Source organism: Pleurodeles waltl, chromosome 4_1 (assembly GCF_031143425.1).
Source record: "Pleurodeles waltl isolate 20211129_DDA chromosome 4_1, aPleWal1.hap1.20221129, whole genome shotgun sequence".
In the NCBI taxonomy this organism is placed as follows: Eukaryota; Metazoa; Chordata; class Amphibia; order Caudata; family Salamandridae; genus Pleurodeles; species Pleurodeles waltl.
In genome coordinates this window covers 319636712-319661236 of record NC_090442.1, presented here as the reverse complement: position 1 = coordinate 319661236, position 24525 = coordinate 319636712, and positions in this window count along the sequence as shown.

The following is a 24525-nucleotide window of genomic DNA, read 5'->3' as shown; positions in this document are numbered from 1 at the left end:
CTACATGCAAAAGGCACCTCACTACTATATACGGAAACATCTGTGGTATTGAGGATTTCCGCCTCAGCTACATAGGTAGCACCTATTCAATGCTGTAGGTTGTTTAAGCTTGAACCTTAAAAGGATCAGTCCCATTTGGTGTCCTTATCTCGGAACAGGTACATTTACCATGGCGAAGCCTCAACGGGTGGTAATTGCAGTAAACATGCAACCTCCCCTAACTGCTCATCTATTAGCTAATGGCCTTGCAGCCCCCCCAGGGGGGTCCTGTTACATTTGTAGTTGAGAATCATCCAGCCTAAAGAACAGAAGTATTTTATTCTTGGGTCAACTTTCCAGGAGCTGATGGGAACACTAATACATTTCATCATTATACAACTGCTAATATACCTGCACAATACAGAGCATACGCATATTTAGAGATACCTCTATGCTTTTAAGACCACAATACCTGGCTTGAAGGCACTCTACCATACACAATACTTCATGTTAGGATATGTCCTCTGAGTAATGATGGTCCTACCTAGCCTCTATTGGCCACACACACCTCGTATCCTGATGCAGGCACCTTGCATGTAGATGAGGTTCACCACTTATACACTGAGCTTAAAGCAGTATATAGACTTTCAGTACAGTTTGTAATGCAAACATTAAATACTAACTCAGTATGTGCTGCTCCAGCGCAACCACATTCACTCACACCAGTCATTAACCCTGCAACTGTACTTTCACTCATGGGTAAGGTACCTGGCAAATGGAAAGATTTGTTTACCTCAAAAAAATAGTTGCGCTGGAGGCATTATTTCCCCATATAGGTCCTCAAGATAAACATAGAATTCACACTATGTGCTTGCCATTTGGGATGGTCCCTGCAGTAGATAACTGCACTACTTGGGCATAGTATTTGCCACACTCTATACTACTGTACACCGTGCACCAACACTTGCCAGTCTTCTGGAAGTGTTAAAACAAATTCAAGATGACTACGGGGCTCCCGGCCCTAGATTGGGGGATGCAATTTTCAGTAATATTAAGTAATCTTAAAGGGGAAGCAGTAGCGCTAGCAGTGTGCATGCGGCTCCAGAATATTTCTGTACAGGCTCAAGAAAACAAGCTGCCAAAGATTATCACTGAGACCTACTCTAGTATTGGTCGAAATAATCTGGGAGTCAGACCTAGTACACCACAATTACAGGGTAAATCCAATAAGGATTCTACCAGGCAAGCACCTGAGGGTTCTAAAAGTTGCTGGGATAAACAGAAAGAAACACCTAAAAAAGAAAGGGGAGAATCTCCATGTTGGGGGATTCCTTAAAACTGCTATAATCGTACAAATAGACACATTATAAAAACTCCTGATAGATATCAATACAATGATGCATGCTAATCACGTTCCTTTCTCACCGGATATATGAAGTGAGAGAGCTGGGCAGTCAGGGCAGTGAATTGAGTACTTGAAACCGAAAAAGGAGTCACAAACCTTATCAGATTTTTCTGCTGAGAAAGAAGAGAAACTTCCCCAATAAAAACCTGATTTCAAAAAGAAGAAGGAAGCAGCGATTTCTAAATGAAATGCCACTCAGGATGAGAGCTTTACTGAAGAACAGGAAGTGGTCACTGGCCCTGCTAGACAGAGCAGCAGAGGTCACAATAGTTGCCTGGAATCTTCAAGAGCATCTTGAGGTGAAAGCAACTAAGGACTTTTTACAAGCCGAGACTGAGGACATTTCGTCTCGACGCCTGATACTGTGTATAAATGGAAAATACAATTAGAAGGAGACATTGAACGCCCAATTAATGCTATCTTTTGGGATTGAGTAACAACCATTTTTGATATTTTATTGGCCAACAGAATTTGTCCGTAATCTCCCACATGGGGAAGAGGTAATTGAACCCTCTTTCTCACCGCTTGTTCCATGAGAGCTCAGGGAGGCTTGCGCTTTTAATTTGGCATTTGTGCAGGCACCCGCGATGTATCGCAACCATGTGGGATGGGATAAAGATTCTCCCTACTATCTAATACCAATTAGGGCCCAACCACAACCTCAACCACAATATCCAATAAGGCATGAAGCTAAAGCACCTGTGAGGGAAATGATCACGCAGTTAGAGTACTAGGGCGTATTTGAACCCTGTGTCTCACCAATGAACAGCCCGTTGTTCCCAGCAGCTAAACCGGACAATTCATATAGAATAGTCTTAGATTGCAGTCATTTAAATAGTCATACAGCACATTTGCCACTCAAAATGAGCACAGCACTGCACTTATTAACAAAATAGCGCACAAGAAATACAACATCCTTGGACATTTCCAACATTATTTCTGCCAAAATATAGGGCCTGAAAGTAGGGATTTAACAGGTTTTACCTCTTTAGGCTCACAAAAAAAGTTTTGCAGTCTCCCACAGGGGTATAAAAACAGTCCAGGATTGTTTTCAGCTCGTGTTACTTCAATTTTACATGACATTGACCCTGAGGCATTGTCCTACGTAGATGATATCTACCTTACGGATGATGATCTTGCTCATCATATAAGATGAGTAGGCCGCATAGATTTTGTCCCATTGTGGGATTTGATGAAATAAGCTACAAATTAATTAAAAAAAAGAAAAAAACTTGCAGTCCTTAGTGTCCTATTTTTGTGATCCGAATTATCAGCAAAGGCAAGAGCCTAGCGCCCCAATTTCTGAAAAAGTGTGCATATTTACAACCACCAAACACCATGAAAAAGCTCCAGCCTTTGTTGGGCTTTTTCAACTTTGGCAGAACTTACATTTCACAGTATGCACAATGCATTAAACCATTATATGACTTAATATGTCCTGACTTTTCAAGCAAATATTGAACAGTCAAACACACATGCATACTCAGAGCATTGCAACAAAACATGTTTGCAGCTGAACACTTACAAGAGACAACAAAACACATTTTGTCATCAGAATAATAGCTTGTGATATTGGTTTCACCTATGTAACATTCAATTAAGGTGATACCATCCCTATAGCATAAAATCACGTCTGTATTCTACAGCTGAAAAACACTTTGCTCCCACTGAAAATATTGTGACTTCTGTTCAGATGGTTGTCATTAAAGAGAGACTGCTAGCTCAGGGGAAGGGCATTATTGTCATATCTCCAATCCCAGCCCTCGAGCTATCACAAAAGCCAGTGTTCCTAACGCCAAGGCACTACATCCATTTTGGGATCAATGGGCAACATCCTCGACAGCAACTGATGTTGATTATGTTTTTGACCCTAAATTACAAACTGAAGAATTTGTCCATACCCAGTTCCAGCAAACACTGCCTATTGAAGAATACCATATATTCATTTACACTAATGGTTCAGCCCAAGTAGCAGTAGGCACTAAACATCAATACTCCGCCGCGTGTGTGGTTACTTACATGCAGATCTAAGGGGACAGCACTGCACAATTAGCAGAGCTCAAGTCTTTGTTGATGGCACTGGGACACACGGATCCAGGATAATTAACACTAATCATCTGTGTTTTGTATTATTGTGTCCAGTCCTTCAATGAATACCTGCAATTCTGGTGCCAGAATTGGTTAGGAGATTCCAAAGGCAACACCATCAAACACAGACTACTGTGGAGGAAAGTAGCAAATCCGAAAGGAACACCACCCAATGTCCATGTAGTTCATACAATGGAACATATACGTGTTTGATTACATGTTACAGGCAATGCATACAGCTTCTGTTGCTGATATAACTTGCTCACGGATGCGGTTGGATGATGATACAATGTCTGCTGCAAAAGCTTCGGCTGAAATCAAGCCCATGCCAAAGACACATCCTGCCAAATATTTAATAGTATTTAATATGAGAAATCATTAATTATCCCTTGTTATTTTGTTTCAGGGTCCTTCAACATGCCATCTTCATTTGGGCATTTCAAAGTTTGTGACATTTGCAGTGATATGTCGCTGTTGGAAAGTACAAAGTAAACAAGTGTTGATCCTGAGACAGACACCCACTTGGTATGGACAGATCATGTACATAGACAATTTGCGCTCTGATAGAATGGAAGCTCAGGAGTTTGTATCAGACCTGCTCTTTAGGTAAAACGCTTCCGACTTGTTGTCTTTCTGTTTGGCATTTAACTACGCCCGTGTCACATCCATCACTTTTATTTATTAGTGGGCTTGCCTTTTAAAATTCCCATGAATTCATTTATGAAAGGCATGCATACGTCATGTCTTTTCTGGTGTTTAGCCCTCCTCGAGAGCACCAGGCAATCGTTGAAAACATACACAGCTCTATGTTTTCCGCATGGGTTCTGTACCACTTTTTCTTTTTATTTCCTACACAGAACGATCTTGCTCTGCAGTAATCGAGTGCTTTGCATGACTACCAGTTTAGTTCTATTGTGTATCCAAGTGCTCCTTGGTGAATTCAATGTTTTACATGGTGCAATCATGCTTTTTTTTTTCCTTTTTCTTTTCGCTTCTTTGCTTCCCGCCCTGTGGCGGTGTGTTGTTTCAGGCATGTCACTGTTTGTTGCTACTGTTTCGTTGCTGTGTCTGCACCCATTCAACAAAGGTATTGGAGCACTTTACATGTGTACCAGTTACATTAGAGCAGGAGACATTTATTTTTTTGTAGGCATAGAGAGATTAGGTGATTTGCCCAGAATCACATGATGTTGAGCCCCCACCGAAACTCAAACCTGGTTCCCCAGCTCCAAAGTTGGCAGCTCTGACCATTACACTACATCGCATCCCCCTAAGCACTGCTGCACAACTAGTTGCAGTGTTTAGGGGAGACTCCTTTAGTCCCTGGAAAGTAGCACATTAAGGGCCATATTTATACTCTGTTGCGCCGGATTTGCGTCGTTTTTTTTAACGCAAAATGAACTCCATATTTATACTCTGGCGTTAGACACGTCTAGCTCCAAAGTTCATGGAGTTTGCGTCATTTTTTAGCGTGGACACCTACTTTGCGTTAATGATATGCAAGGTAGGCGTTCCCGTCTAAAAAATGACTCAGAGGCATGTGCATCGTATTTACACTCCCGGGCAAAAATGACGCCCGGGAGTGGGCGGGTCAAAAAAAAATACGTCCAGCCGCTTTTCGTCGTTTTTTAGCGCCTGGTCAGGGCAGGCGTTAAGGGGCCTGTGGGCTCGGAAGGAGCCCAGAGGTGCCCTCCCATGCCCCCAGGGACACCCCCTGCCACCCTTGCCCACCCCAGGAGGACGCCCAAGGATGGAGGGACCCATCCCAGGGAACTTAAGGTAAGTTCAGGTAAGTATTTTTTTTTTTTTTTGTGGCTTAGGGGGGCCTGATTTGTGCCCCCCTACATGCCACTATGCCCAATGACCATGCCCAGGGGACATAAGTCCCCTGGGCATGGCTATTGGGCAAGGGGGCATGACTCCTGTCTTTGCTAAGACAGGAGTCATTTCAATGGGGGTTGGGAGTCAAAAAAAATTGCGCAAATCGGGTTGAGGCGAAAATTTTGCCTCAGCCTGACTTGCCCCATTTTTTGACGCCCAAGCTCCATATTCCCCTACGCCGGCGCTGCCTGGTGTAAGTCATTTTTTTTTACGCACACCAGGCAGCTCCGCCGGCTAACGCCGGCTAACTTCATTGAATAAATACGGCGCCCGCATGGCGCTTCAGAATGGCGTTAGCCGGCGTTAGATTTTTTGACGCACAACTGCGTTGGCGCAGTTGTGCGTCGAAAAGTATAAATATGGCCCTAAGTTCCAGCTTTAAGCCCCCACGCCGGCTTATGTGTGCTCTTTGGCACAGACCCATAAATGTCACTCAGACTCACTGTGAAAATAGTGAGTGAATGAAGACAGTTGCCTTTTGACACTGTATGAAATAACATGATGCACTAATCGTTCTGCCCAGAAAAGTGGTTGACAGATGTTTCTTGAATTCTTTATTTAAGGCGAACGGGCCTGAAATGAAGTGAAAGCGGAACGTGCCTCACCTAACTTCTATAAAGTAATGCTTTTAAAATGGTTTATAGGATTGCACATGTACCAGAATAGTGGAGGCTTGTCCACTGGCTGAGGAATGGGCGTGAAACTATGGCCGATGCGAAGTGATACACTTTCCTCCAATTCCTTTATTATGCGCTCCTCGTTCTTCTTGTGAACTTACTACTCCAGTTTTTTTTATAGAATTCGATTTGTAGAACTTTTCACTGTAGTTCAGATTTTACGTGGGATATTGAGTTCTAAATGCCTGTGGATTGTATATATTTACATAATTTAACTTTGTTTATGTTTCACGCTGAAATCTTAAGGCTGGCCAGCAGTAGGTTAATCAAGTGGAAGATACTGTGGGCCATATTTATACTTTTTGACACACAACTGCGTCAACGCAGTTGTGTGTCAAAAATGTTAACGCCGGCTAATGCCATTCCAAAGCGCCATGCGGGTGCCTTATTTATGGAATGACGTTAGCCGGCGGAGCTGACTGGTGTGCGTCAAAAAAAATGACCCACACCAGGCAGCGCCGGCGTAGGGGAAAATGGAGCTTGGGCGTCAAAAAATGGGGCAAGTCGGTCTGAGGCAAAAAATCTGCCTCAACCCGATTAGCGCCATTTTTTTTTACTCCCACCCTCCATTGACATGACTCCTGTCTTAGCAAAGACACGAGTCATGCCCCCTTGCCCAATGGCCATGCCCAGGGGACTTATGTCCCCTGGGCATAGTGGCATGTAGGGGGGCACAAATCAGGCCCCCCTATGCCACAATTTTTTTTTTTTTTAATCCTTACCTGAACTTACCTTAAGTTCCCTGGGATGGGTCCCTCCATCCTTGGGTGTCCTCCTGGGGTGGGCAAGGGTGGCAGGGGGTGTCCCTGGGGGCATGGGAGGGCACCTCTGGGCTCCTTCCGAGCCCACAGGTCCCTTAACGCTTGCCCTGACCAGGCGCTAAAAAATGACGCAAAAGCGGCTGGACGTCATTTTTTTTGACCCGCCCACTCCCGTGCGCAATTTTTGCACGGGAGTTTAAATAAGGCGCACATTCCTCTGAGTCATTTTTTAGACGGGAACGCCTACCTTGCATTTCATTAACGCAAGGTAGGTGTCCACGCAAAAAAATTACGCAAACTACAAGATCTTTGGCGCTAGACGGGTCTAACGCCAAAGTATAAATATGGAGTTAGCTTTGCGTCGGATTTGCGTAAAAAAAAACGACGCAATTCCGGTGCAAACAGAGCATAAATATGCCCCTCAGTCTTGATTAGAAGATTGTGCTTACTACAAAAAACAATATAAATCTTTACAACAAAAAATATGTCTAGCTGTCCACTCCTGTAGGGCGTCAAACATGCAACACCTTAGTCTCGGCAACAGGTGCATTAACCACCAGTGCAGTCTCAATATGCTAAGCATACATTGTGACTAGTTTAATGCACTATGTATTACTCATGGAACCTTGGTTAGCAGCAAATGGCGCAGAAGAAAAATACAGGAGTTTCCTCTTTTGCACTGCTCAAACTACTCCATTCCAGATTTATAAGCCACTGGGTCAGCTGTTTGGAGACATATTTTTCACACAGCCCTTAAATCCAGCAGTTTCACGCATTGTTTTTACCCAGGACAGTTTAACCTGCAGACAAAGCCCTGGCTTCCAGATTAGAATATATTTAAGAAAAGATTGCTAAAGGATTCTGCAGTGGCCGTTTTTTCCTTTAATCTAGTGTTGTCTATCAAAGCTCACTGAAGGGCAAAGGCTGCAGATATTGTAGGTAAATTTTGGTGGAGTAAAATCCCATTGAACTAGCTTGCAAGGCCTCCATCTTTCAGTCAGAGGGCTGCTTCTGAAGATTTTTATTTGTGTTCGAAGTAGAAATAACACCAGAGACCAGCTCCCGCCATCCTTCCAGAGTGCTTTTGCCATGCTTACTCATGCTTTTGGCCATAGATCTTTAGGTTTGCGACGCTCCCTTACATTGGGTTTGGCTGAAGAAACTGTTACTCTAGCATTTATCGTATAAAGCCAAAATAGCTTTTCTTTTAAGAGTTTTATTTGATAATGGGTCATTTGCACGGATGCATAGCGGAATATTAGGCGCTCCACTGCATGCTCTGTCCAGGAAAACGTGGCTCTTTTCACCTCCAACATTTTCTTCGCTCTCCATGAGTATTTTCTTCTTGGCCTATACTGGCCGGACAACCTTCCAGTTTTGTTTCCAGGCAACAAGCTTTCGTTTCAATATTTGTATCGGTGGGCTAGGGATGTCAGCTAAATGATTTCATGTATGAGTGATGCATGTGGAAGGATTGTGCTTTCTATTATAATAATCTAATAACCGTACTGACCAAAGTCATACCGTGGTTTGGGTAATTATAGTCCAGCATTGGACAACGGTGGGTCATTACAAATGTTCTGATTCTAATGTGCAATTGCCATTGAGTGTGGAGTAGTCCTTGGCTTGGTAATGAGTGGCATATTACTCCTGGTGTACCTGCATGGGCATTAGCACCTTCTGAATTTCTTTATATTTACTTAATCTGTTATTATTGTCAATTTGTTAATCCTGCCCTAATTGCTGTTTATTTCAGTTTCTTTTATTGTCTCCAGCATCAAGATGGTACAAGGGGTGAATGTTTGCGCCCACTGAATGTTACTTTACTTTGCATGTGTGATTTACGCAGTGATTCTGTCCAGATGTGAAAAATATATATTTATTCAAAACCATAGATCAGTGCAAAGTATGTACGGTGACGTTCATCTCAATAAATAGGCTAATATTTTGTTGCAAAAACATTGAAAGTTCAGTCTGTGGCACACTGGCACAGGAGGTTCTCATCTTTCCCTGTAATTTGGTTCATAGCACTCTTTCAGCTTTGTACTGTAGTGATAAATGCATGAATTTGTTTAATAGTGCCCATGAAAGACAGAATATGTTTTCCTGAGCCACATTTTCACCACCTTCATATATGCCTATTTTAAGATGTAAAGTGTAATATGTTATTAGTATTGTGTGGCTAGTGGCTATTACTCATGAGAGACAATTGCGAATCATGAAAGCACACCGGGCTGTAATAACCTTAGGTTCACAGTATTGACCAATTGATCTTGCAAGAAAAGACCACTTATGCATTTCCAAAGCCAATATCTCAAACTCAATCAAATGCAAGATCTATTGCATTACAAATGCCTGTTGTGTGATGGTGCCATCAAGGCAATGCATGCCACTTATCTTGTTCAAACCACATATGTCAGGCCATGGCATACTGTTCGTCCTTCACATTGGCTAAATCTTCTAATGGTGGTTGTGTCATTGCACCAGATGCTGCCACAGTGTACTGTAATGGTCATGTGGCCTCAAATTCTGTTAATGCCATGATGTAGACTATTGGTGTTATTGATGTAGGATTCCTATTGTGAGAGCAGGATGTATGGCTCCAACAGATGTCATGCATCAATGATAGTTTGCCTATTTAATATAATCCCAAGTAATATCCCTTTCTTCCATGGTGTCAAGGTTGTGGAGTGTCCACCCCTGAATGGCACAGACTATTGGAAGACTATTGGAGGAAATTAGGATCTGCTTCTCTTTAAGGTGGTGGTGGTGGTCTTGCCATCCTCTCCTGACAGTCCAGATGACCATCCCCGGCGGGGACGAGGGCACAGGTACAGGGACTGGGGTTGGAAGAGCAGCCTCCTCATGTGGCAGGAGTGTGGCTGGCAGTGTTATGCAGTGGTATACTTGTGCCAGATGTAGAGGGAACACAGATAGGGGCAGATGGACTGGGAAAAACCCTCCTCACATGGTGGTAGATGCCATAAAGAACACCAGTCAGTGAGCTCATATTATCATTATGGTTGCGTATTTCCAACATGAGCTCTTCTGCATCTCCTTGATTTCCCAGAGCTCAGTTATAACTTGGCCCTTCACATATAGGGACTCTTGTACTGCTCCTAAGACTCGGTTGGTGGTGGTCTAGCTGACAAAGAACCCAGTGGCCTCATTTGGCTTTCCCACAGATTCTTCTCATGACCCCTAACTCCACTATCCTGTGCCTTTGAAGCAGTGTGCCTCATCTCACTGGGCCCTGGCATAACTGGAGGCGATGTTGGATCAACAGCAGCCACAACTGGTGGCCACAGAATTGGTGTGTATCTCCTCGAGATACAGGAAGTGGAGGTGTCCTCCTGCTGAGATAGTGTTGCAGCTGGAGTGGGAGGTGTAGGTGTGGGCTGAGTTTCACTCACTGGAGCTGTCTGGCCAGACAGACCAGATGGACCATCTGGCTCCCGATCATCTGGACTTGCAGCAGTGGAGTCCTCACTGAAAGCTTGCTTCTGGTCTGGAGTGAAGGTGTCTTGGGTGGCAAACAGATGTCCACTATCGCAGGGAGTTGGACCTGAGAAGAATGTAGAGAATATGTAATTCATATATAGTTTTTGCATTTTATGTGTCTGTATCTAGAAATGGGGCAACCTAAAAAAAGTAGAAATAGAGTAATAGACTGAGTAGGCTTTTGTGTGATTTTCATTGTTTTACATGACGACAACTCCAGTGCTGATGTTGTAGAGAAGTGTTATTTCTGAATTGCACATTACATTTAGCAGACATTCAACCTAAGACAGTGGTGAGTAGATTAGAGTACTGGGAAATTCCATGGCCTAACAGGCTACAAGGCATTAGAATCAGTGGGGTTCAACTTAAAATTTAAACTGTAATGGTCATCATATGGGCAGTGCAAAGTAAATTGTGTGCACCTTCAGCTTGCCACATCACATTGTTGGAAACCTTGGATTCAAAAGACTATGAATTATGTGAGCATTTACATCAATTCACTGTAGCTATGAGAAGGTGTCAATGTGCTTGAGCTACACAAGTGACATTTTAATCCACAGCATGACATGGTGACTGTCAAATGCATACATTTCTTAAATGTATGCACCTATGGAAGTAAATGAAGGTGGAGCAACATTACATTGCACTATTCTTTTGCAGATCTAAAAACAGGGCACCATGATAGTTGTAGTCTTCTGTTGACACCATAGACAATATTTGTCTGAAAATGAGTTGCACATATGTTTCAATGACTATAGATGAGATGAACACACATGTTCAACATGTACACGCATATGGGAATGATGTGAATAGGTGTAAATACCACTTACAAACACTATACCTTCCTGTGCAAATGGATGGAGTTTTGAACCTGTTTTGGGAGAACAACAACATACATTGATAGAGATCAAGGGACTGAGCAAATGTAAGGCATGATCCATGGGGGACAACACACAATCTCACTTCATATATTGCACATTGTGAAAGAGAGAGATACAATTATGATGCTAATAACTGGTATGAAACAAGATATTTTGTGTAGTTAAGTTTATTTATGTCTGTTTTGCTAGGGCTGTTGAACCATTCTAAACATCTAACTTAAAACTTGGACTCCATTTGTAATTGCTGGGACATTGCAAAGTGCAATTTACCAGACTCAACTCCACAAGGGATTCCAGTCAAGCCTTCAGGATGTAGGATCTGCAAGACTTCCTCCCAGGGAAAGAGTTGTAATGGGGCGGGGAGGCTGGAAGAAGCACCACCAGGTAACACTTGGAGGCCAGTGTATGGATTCTCCCTTCCAGGTCATTCTACCTCTTCCTAATCTTCTCCTGTGTGTGCAGATTGTTAGATACAGCATTCACTCTGTCAATTACTCTGGACCACATTTGCCTTTTCTGAGATATGGATGTATTTTGTACTTGTGCTCCAAACAATTATGGCTCTACTCTAATGATTTTGATCCACCATGACAGACAACTCTCCCTCTGTAAAACGTAGATTTCTCCTCCCTGCCATAGTGAATAACTATGAAAAAACTGGTGCCCAAAAAGATGAAGGATAAACCACAAACATAATATTTACAAAAAACAAAGTGAGAAACACAGAGAAAAAAAACATGGCTCCTGTGTGGCATTTCTTGCATCCAAATTGTTTGCTGCAGTGTGATGGAAAAGGAACATGGTCTGAAATGGAATGTGTTTTATAGTGTGTTTTGCAGGTGTTCACAACTGTCTAATATATAAAAGGTGTGGGATACTAGCATCTAACCAATGGCCACAGTTATGATACTATGTTAAATGGGTCCTGCAACAAACTCCCACCATCATGGGCCTGCTGCTGAGACACTGCCAGCACGACTGCGTGATCTAAATAGGCTCTGTGGGATTCAGCCATCAAGAAGGCGATGGAGGGTCTACTTGTCAGCATTGGAGTCCACCGCATCAGCTGAAAAGTGGACTCCGTCTAGGTGGTCTTCGGCTCAGCCACAATACATCTAAATGCGATGGGTGGAAGAGCAAAGACTTGACTGTCTTTTCGTGGTTCGCGGCTGACCTGGCTTGGTGGTACGACCACCAAGATCTAAATCAGGCCCTAAATCAGAACAACGAATCCTTACTCACAACTGCGTCCAGTAGCTCCATGATGGTGTTAGCACCCCGGGCACCATCAGCTGTCTTGTCCTGCTGCCCACCAAGAACTAAACCAGGCCCTAAGTCACAACACAGAAACCTTACTTGCAACTTCGTCCAGTGGCTGCATGATGACGAAAGCTCCTTGGGCACCATCAACTGCCTTGCTCTGCTGAACCTTAGCTTCTCAGACATTTTTCTTTGAAATTTCTTTAAAGTCCAAAGGCAAGACGTGACGGGGCCAAGTCCACTTCTTGTATCCGAACAGCTCTCCATCGTGGCTGTATATTGTGACTTTCTCCCTATTTAGCATGTCTACATGATTGCAATTGATGCTTTGTGCTTTTATGTGCTATTTTCTCAAAAAACCTAACATTGAATATCTCCAGTTCTCCTGACTATGGTTCTACTGTTCTGGTATCATTTTATTTAAATTGCCCCCATGTTTCTAAATTTAGTTGGGATTTTTCTGGTGTTGTGTTTTCACTTTATTACTGTTTGTGGGCTATATAGAGGCTAATTAAGTGACTTTTTTGGTTCACTATAACAAGGATCATGGTTATTAGTTGAGAAGGGGTTTCACCACTCCAAATCAAAAACTCAAATTCTGACGTGTTTTTTTAATAACTTTGGCGTTGTTTAACAAATCTTCACAAAACTTTGGGGGGTCAGTGCATATTGGTATACCTAATATGCAAGGGGCATGCAGCCCTCCTTTCTTAGCCATTTAATGGTCCCAGGGACCCTATTCCCCAGCCCAGGACATCGTACATTAATTCAGGGGGGGCAAGGGGCTCCCTCTGGAATCCATGTTATGGCCATGGGACCCCATCCTACAGGGCCCAGTTGCATGACAGTGTCCTAGGGACCCCATCCAATAGGACAGTTTGTTGTTCCCTGCTCGAGAGAGTGCAGGAAGGAAACTCTTCATTATTCCAGCTGCAGCTTGGAGTAGAAAGGCTCCGAACAGCTAAATGCTTCCTTCCTGCCCACGCTCTAACGAGCAGGGGCCACAAGATTCATCCTGCCATAAGCCCTCCTCTCTTCACTTCCAATGTTTTAAAAAGTTGTGGGTGCCCTGGTTGGGGCAGGGGCACCCAATAAAAAATAAAATAAATGTGTGGCTGGTCCCTCAGAGCCTTAGTAAATTGCAGGAGCTGGTGGGGCTGCAGAGGCCGTGGGGCTCTCTTATTGTTCTAAAACAAAACCAATGCAGCTGTGGATGACCCAGGTAGAACTGGGCACCCAAAAAAATTGCAAAAGTCATAGTATATCAGTGGCCAGAGCTGCTCATTTATTATTCACTGCTATTGGCCAGGCGCATCCTTTAATACCTTCCAAGGGTTAATTTGCATATTTTACCCTGCTTTGTGGTGCCCCCAATTGGGGCAGAGGCATTACCAACATGTTTCCAAAGTGTTTTGGTGACTGCAGGGAACAGCCGCATAACCCTTTGAAATCAATTATTAACAATAACCTTATGTTTTCTGGGGCCTATAGAACATGACACCAGAAAGCTTATCACTGTTTTTAAACTTTGCTTGGGTTGGAGGTTTTGCTCATCAGCTGAAGGTTTCAGGGATCCCTTTTTGATCGATCGTATGGCTCCATTAAGTGCCCTGAGAAGGACTGACAAACATTGAAATACTTATCATTAACAATGAATGGCTATAGTTATGGTTTTGGATTCTAATTGTTTTAACGTTTATTCATAACATGAGTGCTGTTTAAGGTAGCGAGCTATTGACAAAGCCAATAGGCTTGCCTTCCTATATTGAGGTGGTGAGTCCTCAATGACAAAATCAATAAGCTTGCCTTGTATATTGATGTTACAACTCTTTGACAAGCCAATAGGCTTGTCTTCATTTAATGGAGTGGTAGCTCCTTCACATAGCCAATAGGTCTGCCTTTTATACATTGATTTGGTTACCCCTTGACAGAGCCAATACACCTGCCTTATTTAAAATGACACCCTTTTATGTTGTGATGAGCACTCTTATTGACTGGGCATAGACAGGCGCGTTGCCTGCCTCTGGTGAATTGGGGTGCAGTGTGTGTCTGCCACAGGCCAGTGTGGTTACAGTTAGGTGTAGTATTATGGTCATACTGTGCTTTAAAAAACTCTAGAAACTCACTGAAAAAAACAAGTTAAAATGCGGTTATAGTTAGATAAAACTGTCATTTAAAGCATAACATTTAAACTAAAAAAACATTGCAATTCACCTGTGATTGTGAACTGAGCTAACTATAACTTGCACCCCACCATGCACTGCTTATAATCTGACATATTACTTCACTTATGACTTTTTCAATGATATCACTGATCACATCACTGATCACATCTCAAAGGGCATCATTGATGATATCATTGACAACATCATCTGCCATACTGTTGTTCAATTTACTCAAAATGTTACAGTGTTTAAAACAAGTCCTAAATGGCCCAGAATCATGTAAAGCAAAAATATATCAACATATGTATTTATATAAAATTATTATAGTGTAGTTCACTCCCAGACGCAAAAGACCCATCAAGTGACAAAACTCCTGTAATGTTCATCTTTCACCACCTACTACAAACAGCCTTCACCATATGAGAAACTCTTCGTGAAGATCCCACTCTTTTAAAACACATGAGATCCATTTAGTAGTCAAACACCTTGTATGTAAAAGCTTTAATCCTATGCATAGCTCTTCATGGAGAGCCCATTCCTTCCACACACCTAGGCCCAATTAGGTGGGCAAGCCCCTACTTTTGCCCTGAGCCCAGCTCTTGACAGAAAGCTTACTGCCTCCAGGCATCCAAGCCCTATTAGGTGGGCAAGCCTCTAATACGTTCAGCCTCCATCATGGGCACAACTCTCCATACAAGGGGTACTCATTCCAGACACCAAAGCCACATTACGTTGCGAAAGACCCAATTATGCACAGTGTCACCCAGTGCACAAATTATGACTGAGAGCTCATTGCGTTCATACTCTCAAACCAGTTGGATGGTTGAGCTCTTTGTACACATAGGCCCTCATTTCAACCCTGGCAGTCGGTGTTAAAGCGGCGGTATGACCGCCAACAGGCTGGCGGTAAAAAAAATGGAATTATGACCGTGGCGGAAACCGCCAACATAGACAGCCACTTTAACACTCCGACCGCCACGGCGGTAGAAACAAACAGCATGGCGGTCACCGCCAATAGACAGACAGAAGACAATGTACTGCCCACACCATTATGAGAGGCCAATCCGCCATCTTTTCCGGGGTGGATTCAACGCAAACAAAAACACAGCGGAAACAGAACTTGGAAGGGAAAACGCTCACCTCTACACACCCCACGAGGAACCTGGACGCCATGGAGCCGGAACTCCAAATTATACCTGCCATTCTCTTCCTGCTCCTCTACCAGGAGCACGACCGATGGCGGCGACCACCACGGTGAGTACTGCACCTACAACACAGGGGGGGGGGGGGGGAAAGAGAGAGACACACACACACAACACCAAACACCTCCACCCCCACCCTCACACACAACAACATACACACAAATACATGTTGAAACATTACATTTACAACCCCCAACCCCCCCTGGAAGAAGGCAAGGACAAAAGGAAATGATTTGAATGATTTTAATGAGTAAAAATCCATTAGTCAAAAATATATATATATACACTATCAACAAATATGTACACCAAGATTTCAAGTCCATGTACTGCACCTTCATAGTCCGTGGACCACTGGGCCCAAAATGCATGGGCGATCCAAACGGAGAGAACACTGCTGGGGCATCACATCGAAATAAAACAGGCACCTCAGGGGGAAGGGAAGGGGAGCACCTCAGCCGGATGAGTGCACGACGCCAGCTCTACGAGGGGGCTTCATGCCCATTGAGGTATCATGGGGAGTGCAAAGCCACAGTCTCACAAGTCTCTCCAGTGGGTGGATTGCCCACTGCTGCATCCTGGGGAGTGCAAAGCCACAGTCTCACAAGTCTCTCCAGGGGGTGGGTTGCCCACTGCTTTATCCTGGGGAGTGCAAAGCCACAGTCTCTCAAGTCTCTCCAGTAGGTGGTTTGCCCACTGCTTTATCATGGCGAGTGCAAAGCCACAGTCTCTCAAGTCTCTCCAGTGGGTGGCTTGCCCACTGCTTTATCCTGGGGAGTGCAAAGCCACAGTGTCTCAAGTCTCTCCAGTGGATGGTTTGCCCACTGCTTTATCCTGGGGAGTGCAAAGCCACAGTCTCTCAAGTTCCTCCAGTGGGTGGCTTGCCCACTGCTTTATCCTGGGGAGTGCAAAGCCACAGTGTCTCAAGTCTCTCCAGTGGGTGGTTTGCCCACTGCTTTATCCTGGGGAGTGCAAAGCCACAGTCTCTCAAGTCCCTCCAGTGGGTGGCTTGCTCACTGCTTTATCCTGGGGAGTGCAAAGTCACAGTCCCTCAAGTGTCTCAAGTGGGTGGTTTGCCCACTGCTTCATCCTGGGGAGTGCAAAGCCACAGTCTCTCAAGTGTATGTCATTCTCCACTGGTTCTGGAGGGGGCTTTGTGCCCAGAGTGCTTCATCCTGCCAGGGACAGAGGTAGTGGATGTCTTTCTCCATTGGTTCTGGAGGGGCTTTGTGCCCAGAGTGCTTCATCCTGCCAAGGACAGAGGTAGTGGATGTCATTCTCCACTGGTTCTGGAGGGGGCTTTGTGCCCAGAGTGCTTCATCCTGCCAAGGACAGAGGTAATGGATGTCATTCTCCACTGGTTCTGGAGGTGGCTTTGTGCCCAGAGTGCTTCATCCTACCAGGGACTGAGGTAGTGGAGTTCATTCTCCATTGGTTCTGGAGGGGGCTTTGTGCCCAGAGTGCTTCATCCTGCCAAGGATAGAGGTAGTGGATGCAGTACTCCACTGGTTCTGGAGGGGGCTTTGTGCCCAGAGTGCTTCATTCTGCCAAGGACAGAGGTAGTGGATGCCTTTCTACACTGGTTCTGGAGGGGGCTTTGTGCCCAGAGTGCTTCATCCTGCCAAGGATAGAGGTAGTGGATGCAGTACTCCACTGGTTCTGGAGGGGGCTTTGTGCCCAGAGTGCTTCATCCTGCCAAGGACAGAGGTAGTGGATGCCTTTCTACACTGGTTCTGGAGGGGGCTTTGTGCCCAGAGTGCTTCATCCTGCCAAGGACTGAGGTAGTGGATGTCATTCTCCACTGGTTCTGGAGTGGGCTTTGTGCCCAGAGTGCTTCATCCTGCCAAGGAGTGAGGTAGTGGATGTAATTCTCCACTGACGGTGTGCCAACATGGAAGCTGTCCAGGCCCCTGGAACTGACCACTAGCCACGTACGACTGACCACTGGGGATGGCAGCCATGTCTGCGGTGGTGCCACTGGCACAGGATGTGGCGTGGCCGCTGGCGGTGCTGGCGGTGCTGGCGGTGCTGGCGGCGGCCTCAGTGGCAGCGGTGTTTGCGGCGCTCATTGGGCAGCGGTGCTGGTGGGTGGCTCAGTGACCGTGCTGCTGGTGGCGGTGTCCTGGGCGGCAGTGCTGGTGGCTGGCTCTGTGAGCGTGCTGCTGGCGGCGGTGTCCTGGGTGGCGGTGCTGGTGGCTGGCTCTGTTAGTGTGCTGCTGGCGGCGGTGTCCTGAGCGGTGGTGCCCGTGGTGGCTGTACATGTGGCGGTGCCGGTGGTGGTCTTGTCCGCCGTGCAGGTTGGCGGCTACTTCCCTTTCTTCCTCTGGCCCTTCTCCACCTTGGATGGTGGCGCAGCTGTCTTTCAACTCACAACTGTAGTCCTGGGAGAGCCCTTGGTGGCAGGTGTTTTGGCCTTCTCCCTCCGGGCTGTGGCCAACTTTTTTACTTTTTGAGGTGGGGGAATGTCCTTGTGCTGGCTTCTTGGCACACTGGCTGCCCTGCTGCTTGGTGTACCCCAGAAGCTGGTTACTGCTGGCACCACTGATCCCGGTGATGTGGTGGCTGAGGTGCTGGGTTGGGACCTGGACAGGCGGGCCCTAGGGGACGGAAGGGGTGGAGAAGGTGTAGGGAAGAGGTCAAGGTTTGACAGGAAAAGATTTTCAGACACACTGGGATGGGTAGATGGAGGGGGTTTGGGAGTGGAGGAAGAGGTAGTGGTTGTAGAAGGTGTACGTTTGCTGACTTTGGGTGAAGGTGCATGGGCTGGAGGCTGTCGTGAGGTGGATGGCTGTTGGGTGAGTGCGTGACTGCATTTGTGTAGTCTGGGAGGAGGGCTCACAGACACACTGGGAGAGGACACAGGGGATGTGTGAATGGTAGTGGGGTGGTGAGTGTACGTGAGCGGTGTGTGGTGATGGATGTGCTGGTGATGGACGTAGTAGCTGAAGATGTAGGGCATGCAGGTGTGAGTAGAGACGTAACAGGGAGGGAGGAGGGAGACATGGAGGAGGGGACACAGTGGAGGCAGTGGATGTGGCATGTCTGCATGAGTATGATGCTTGTGTGAGTGCCTGTGGGATGTGTGGTGCTTATGTTTGGCAGAGCTACCCTTGTGTGTTGAGGTGTGTGCATGCTGGTCTGATGGTGTGCTTGGGATAGGCTGAGGTACTGGGGATTGGGTCTTGGTGGAGGAAGTTGGAGGGGGGAGGCTGGACACAGGGACAATGGCTGCCATCAGTGCTGAGGCCAGAGTCTGAAAAGCTCGCTGTTGGGCTGCCTGACCAGAATGAATGCCCTCCAGGTATGCATTGGTCTGTTGCAACTGCCTTTCTACACCCTGGATGGCATTCAGAATGGTAGACTACCCAACAGTGAGGGATCTGAGGAGGTCAATGGCCTCCTCACTGGGGGCAGCAGGGCTTACTGGGGCAGGGGCTGAGGTGCCTGGGGCGAAGGAGATGCCCACCCTTCTGGGTGAGTGGCCACAGGATACATGCTGAGGGGCTGCTGGGAGGGCGGTTCTGATGGAGGAGTGGCAGCTGTACCTGTAGATGCGGTGGGCACAGAGGGGCCCGCCACCGCAAGGGAGCTCCCATCAGAGGAGAGTCGGTGTCACTGGTCTCAGCTCCTGTCCCCGCCGTGGAGCTCCCCTCGCCCTCCGTCCCACTGGTGAATTCGGAGTCCGTAGTCTCGCCCTCCAGGGCCATGTGGGATGCAGCTCCCACATGGCGACGGTGTGTTGGCGGTCTTCTGCACGGAGGTAAACGGCATTTACCGCCAATGTTGTAATGAGGGCCATAGCCTTTTTCCCGAGGACTTGTATTCATGGACAGCACACACCCTTCACACATGCAAGTCCTATTAGGATGCCAGCCATGTTGCATCCAAATAGACATAGAGAAAATGTGGATATGTTGCTGATCAGGTTTATTACTGTAGCGTGGCATAGTTATAGGTACCAATAGAATTGACTGCGATGCAGTTCTTTTTGCATCTCTTGAAACGATTTCCATACTGTGCCCTGCATCACATCACCTAGGGTGGAGATCCCAATGGTGACCCATGCCCAAAATACCTCTAGCTGGGCCACCGAATGCAGCACGCTGCCCTGCAATAGTGGCGTCTGCTCCTTCAGTCTCCACCACCATTCAAACTGCCTCAAGGATCATTTCTATATCTCAGAACCGCATGTGTCGCTGGTGGAAGAGATCCTTCCCTCTCCCATCATGTAGATAGTCAAATAAAGGGGTGTTACCTACCGCCCACTTTTCAACCATTTAAGCAGGGTCGCCCAACGAACCGTAATGCCAGTTGTTAATGATTAGGACGTGGGATGCCGAGTAGTAGGAAGAAATGTCGACTACGGCGATACCCCTACAATACGTAGACTGAAAACAGGCTCTGAGGGCAATGAGAATAGCCCTCCTAGAGGAACCCTCTGAGAACAGTGTTAATCTGCAGAAACCATGACTGGGGAATGGCATATGAGTAGTTCTATAACTGATAGAACAAGCAGGCAGGGAGACCAAATTGAAAATTGCTGATCTGTTCGTCAAAGACAGTGTCAGCAGTGACCAGACCTTCACCTCTTCTTTTACCCGGGTTAATGCTGACACCAGATTCTGGGCCCATGGCAAAGCTGTGTCTAGGGACACAGATACTCCTAAATATTTAAAGGCCCCTTCAGCTAGTGTCAGGCCTAGCACCTATCTTATGGCCCCATTCTAGCCAATTACAGGAAGAAACCTTGGATTTTGCAGCATTCACATAGAGGCCAGAGGCTTCTCCAAAAGTATGCATTATCCGTATGATTTGTGACCCTGAATTTTCTGGTTCATGGAGAAAAAAAAATAAAGGGCGCATAAAGGGCGATTCTGTTGGATAATCCCACGCTCCACTCAAAACGCCTCACCTTGGCATCCATCCTGACCCATACGGCCAAAGGTTCCATGGTTAGTGCAAATATCAATGGGGATAGAGGAGACCCCTGTCTCATCTCCCTATGATTTGGAAGGGTATCTGATGAGGCACCCGCTACCCTAACTGTCACTGATAGGTCAGTATACAATAACTGACCGTAGAAGAAGAATTCTGCTTACAAAGAAGAACAAATAAGTAAACCCAGATGACAAAATCGAATGACCTATCTATATCTGCTAGGAGCATGACTGCTGGCATCTCCAGGTGCTCAAAAGAGCTAAGGCATTGTAGACACGTCTAATGTTATGATGCATGGTGCGAGTAGGCATAAAGCCCGACTGGTCCTGATGGACCAGATCTGGATTGTACTTCACCAGCCTACTGGGCAGTGTTTTGGCAGGATTTCACCTCCATATTCAGGAGGAAAATCGGGCTATAGGTCAGGCGTTTTTCTGGTGGATGGCATGGCTTGGGGAAGACCACGAAGTCTGCATGCCACCAGTCTGGTGGAAGCAGCTTACCATTGAGTGCCGAAGGGATCACCCCCAGGATCAGGAGAGGAATGTTTTAAAAAATTTGCATGGGAATCCAACGGGGCCCGGAGCCCACCCCCTGTGCATTGTTGATAAGGGTGAATCGAGCTCTTCCCCTGTAATGAACTCATCTGGTGAGGCCCAAGCAATGTCTGAGAGGGTCTGGAGGGGCAAGGGTTTTACAATTTCTACTATCTGTTCCAGAGCCAATGCCTCCCTACAAACATGTGCCTCCCTGTTATACATGCCAAAGCTTTGGGCCACATCTCGAGAATTCACCAACACTTGGCCCTGTTAATCATGAACTGTATGGATTGTATTAGGGTAGCAAGCAGTTTGGCATATCTTGTGTAGCAACTTTCTCGATTTATCCCCCTGTTGATAAAGTCAGCTCTGTGCTGCCCACCAGGCCTGCTTGGTCTCCTCCAGGAGCAGCTGGTGATGTTGCTGTTGTGCCCATCCCAACTGCTGCAGCACCGCTTGTTCATCGGTCATTCAACCATTCTCCTCTAGTGACCGTATCTGCTGTTCAAGGTCAACAAGGTCCTGGTCTTTATGCCGGCGTTCCCTAGCACATTTCTCTACACTGCGTAAGGTTATTTAAAGGCCTCTCACAGTATTGCTGCAGAAGCCACAGTACCTACGTCGAGGGTAAAGTATTCTTCTATGGATCACATGATTTGCAATCGGTATGATTGATCCTGGAGGTGCCATGGCGAGAGACACCAACCGAATGCTGGCTTCTCTGGTGCTACAAGGAGCCTGAGAACAATTGGAGACTGATCAGACAATCCCCTTGCCAGTATGTCTACTTTCGATAATCTATGCACGTCTGTGCTGGGCATAAAGAAGTAATCAAGTCAAGAGAATGAGCCCTGGGCTAAGGAAAAACCGGTATATCCATTTCTGGAGGGATTGTGTACACTCCAGACATCTGCAAGGGCCAACGTGACTGCCAAAAAGCTAAGCCTGACCCACTCATCTCCATGTTGTTTTCCTGATTGCAGGACCTATCTATGTGTGGATCCATCACATCATTCCAGTCCCCCAATACCTGACAAACCTCCTAGTAGGGCTCCCCACATGCGCACCAGTAAATTCACAAATGTCTGCCCTAGGGGAGAGGGGCATATGTACAGTCAATGGTGAGTAGCTCATCATAAAGGGACCCAAAAACAATTGTGTACCTTCCATGGCTATCTGACAATATCTTGCTTGTTGAAAAGAGGACTTCTCACTAGATCAGTATACAAGTGCCTCTGGAACCTTTAGCAACCCAGAGTGAAATATCTGAATATAACCATATCTGGCAACGCAGGGGACTTTAGTGTCCAGGAAATGCGTCTTCTGTAGCAATAGTATATCAGCTTCCAACCTTTTAGCATACTTTAAGACCATCTGCACTTGATCTTGTTTAAGACCCCTCTTGAGCGTTCCATTAAATCATGAGGAGGAGACCAGTGGGACCATTAATTCCCGTATTACTCATGAGGGGGTTCGGGAGGATGTATCTGAATTGCTGTGTGTTGTCCCTGGAAGGGATGTGTAGTGGGTCTGTGCAACTTCCCCCAAAACCTCCCCCCATATTTCGGCAAACAAGAAGTATCTATTGCAGGATGCGTCAACCCTGGGTCCTGAAGTGGGGCACTGAGGGGTCACTCCCAACGGATCCCCATTCCCAACAGTACAAGCCACTGCAGTTTATTAAACAACTATCTCGGTGATTAGCAGTCATACATACTGTGATCCACACTGCTGAGTTTGCAAGTAGTACCAGCCATTGATATGTTACAAGAGTCCAGGAACAGTTCAATCATTCATAGGAAAGTGATGGCCTCAGGGGGCCAACCGGGTGGCTCTAAGATTCTTCATCTCTGCTGGAGCGCTGCCAGGAAGATCTGGATCTGTTGCGTCTCTTTGCCAGAGTCTTTACTGGCCAGTCTTCCCTGTCGCCCTGCAACACATCTGAGTCCATGCATGGTGGGGTGTGGGATTTAAGCAACACCTTCTCGTCCGTCCAATGGAAAACCTCCTCAGAAGAATCAAAGAAGTACATTTGCGAATTGAATAGCACTCACAATCATGCTGGCATAAAGAAGCATATATTGTAGCTTTCATTCTCGTAGACAATGCTTGGCCGCTGTAAATGACTAATGCTGCAGTAGAACCGTTCTTGTATAATAGGGAAAGATCATCATATGTTGGAATTAGTAGAAGATCTTACCATGATTTCTTGCATATTTGAGGATTGCGTCTCTGTCTATGTAATTTAGGATCATGGCTAACACCAGTCTAAGCCATGCCCCAGGAGGGGGCTTCCTTGCCAGTGCTCTTTGGGCTTGTTCAACAACAAAGCAAGATGAAAGGTTCTCTGCACGAACCATAGATCGGATTCATTGTGTCAAGAACATGTCCATGGTGGATCTTTCACATCATTCCAGAAAGCCTACTAAACTCAGGTTGTTGCAGGAAGCTCTTCCATCGGCGTCGCCAGTTCTTTTGTTACTGCCATCAGCATATTGGTCTTTTGCTCAGGGCTGTGAGTGAGTCCTCAACTCCATAGACCCTCGTCTCGGTCTCCGTTACCTGCTCCACAGTTAGTCTGAGATCTTGATAAGGCAAGATAGCATCTGAGTCCACTGCTTCTAACTTGGCATCAAGCATATAGTGGGAGTGGGCTTATAGCTGCTAGGAGTGCTGCATTAGCCTGCACATCCCTCAACTGACTCACCAGCCCTGAGCTCCCAAGATGGGCATATTTATCCATAGTACTTTGTTTGGTGTTGGGGATGCCTTGTCCTTTGTCATGGTGACCGGTGCCCCCACGTGCCTCCAATGTCTCTAGTCCATCCTCAGCTGTGTACACGACCAGACCCCTTGAAGGTGAGTATAATGTGTGACACAAGCAGTTGGCCACCAGATGGATCAATGGCAGGCACCCCTAAGGTAAGGGAAGTTGGGGCCAACAGAGCGCAGGATCAATCACTTCAGAGTTTAAGTAGGCATCTAGCCACAAGCTAAACCAGGATGTAGCCTGCCAACCTCCGTGACAAGACATCCACTCTAGGCGACGCTCCTTAAAGGAGTCCTATACCGACAAGGTCAGGCAATGAGGCTGTATGCCAGGGCCCAGCAAAGCACAGGGGGCAAACTCTGTGTCGGTAGGGCCCCAGTAGATGAGTGTTTAGCAGTTCAATCAAGCGCTATCTGGCTGAGGTGCAAGGACTGGCTCCATCATGTGGTGTAATTACGTGTTACCACATGCCACGTGGCCT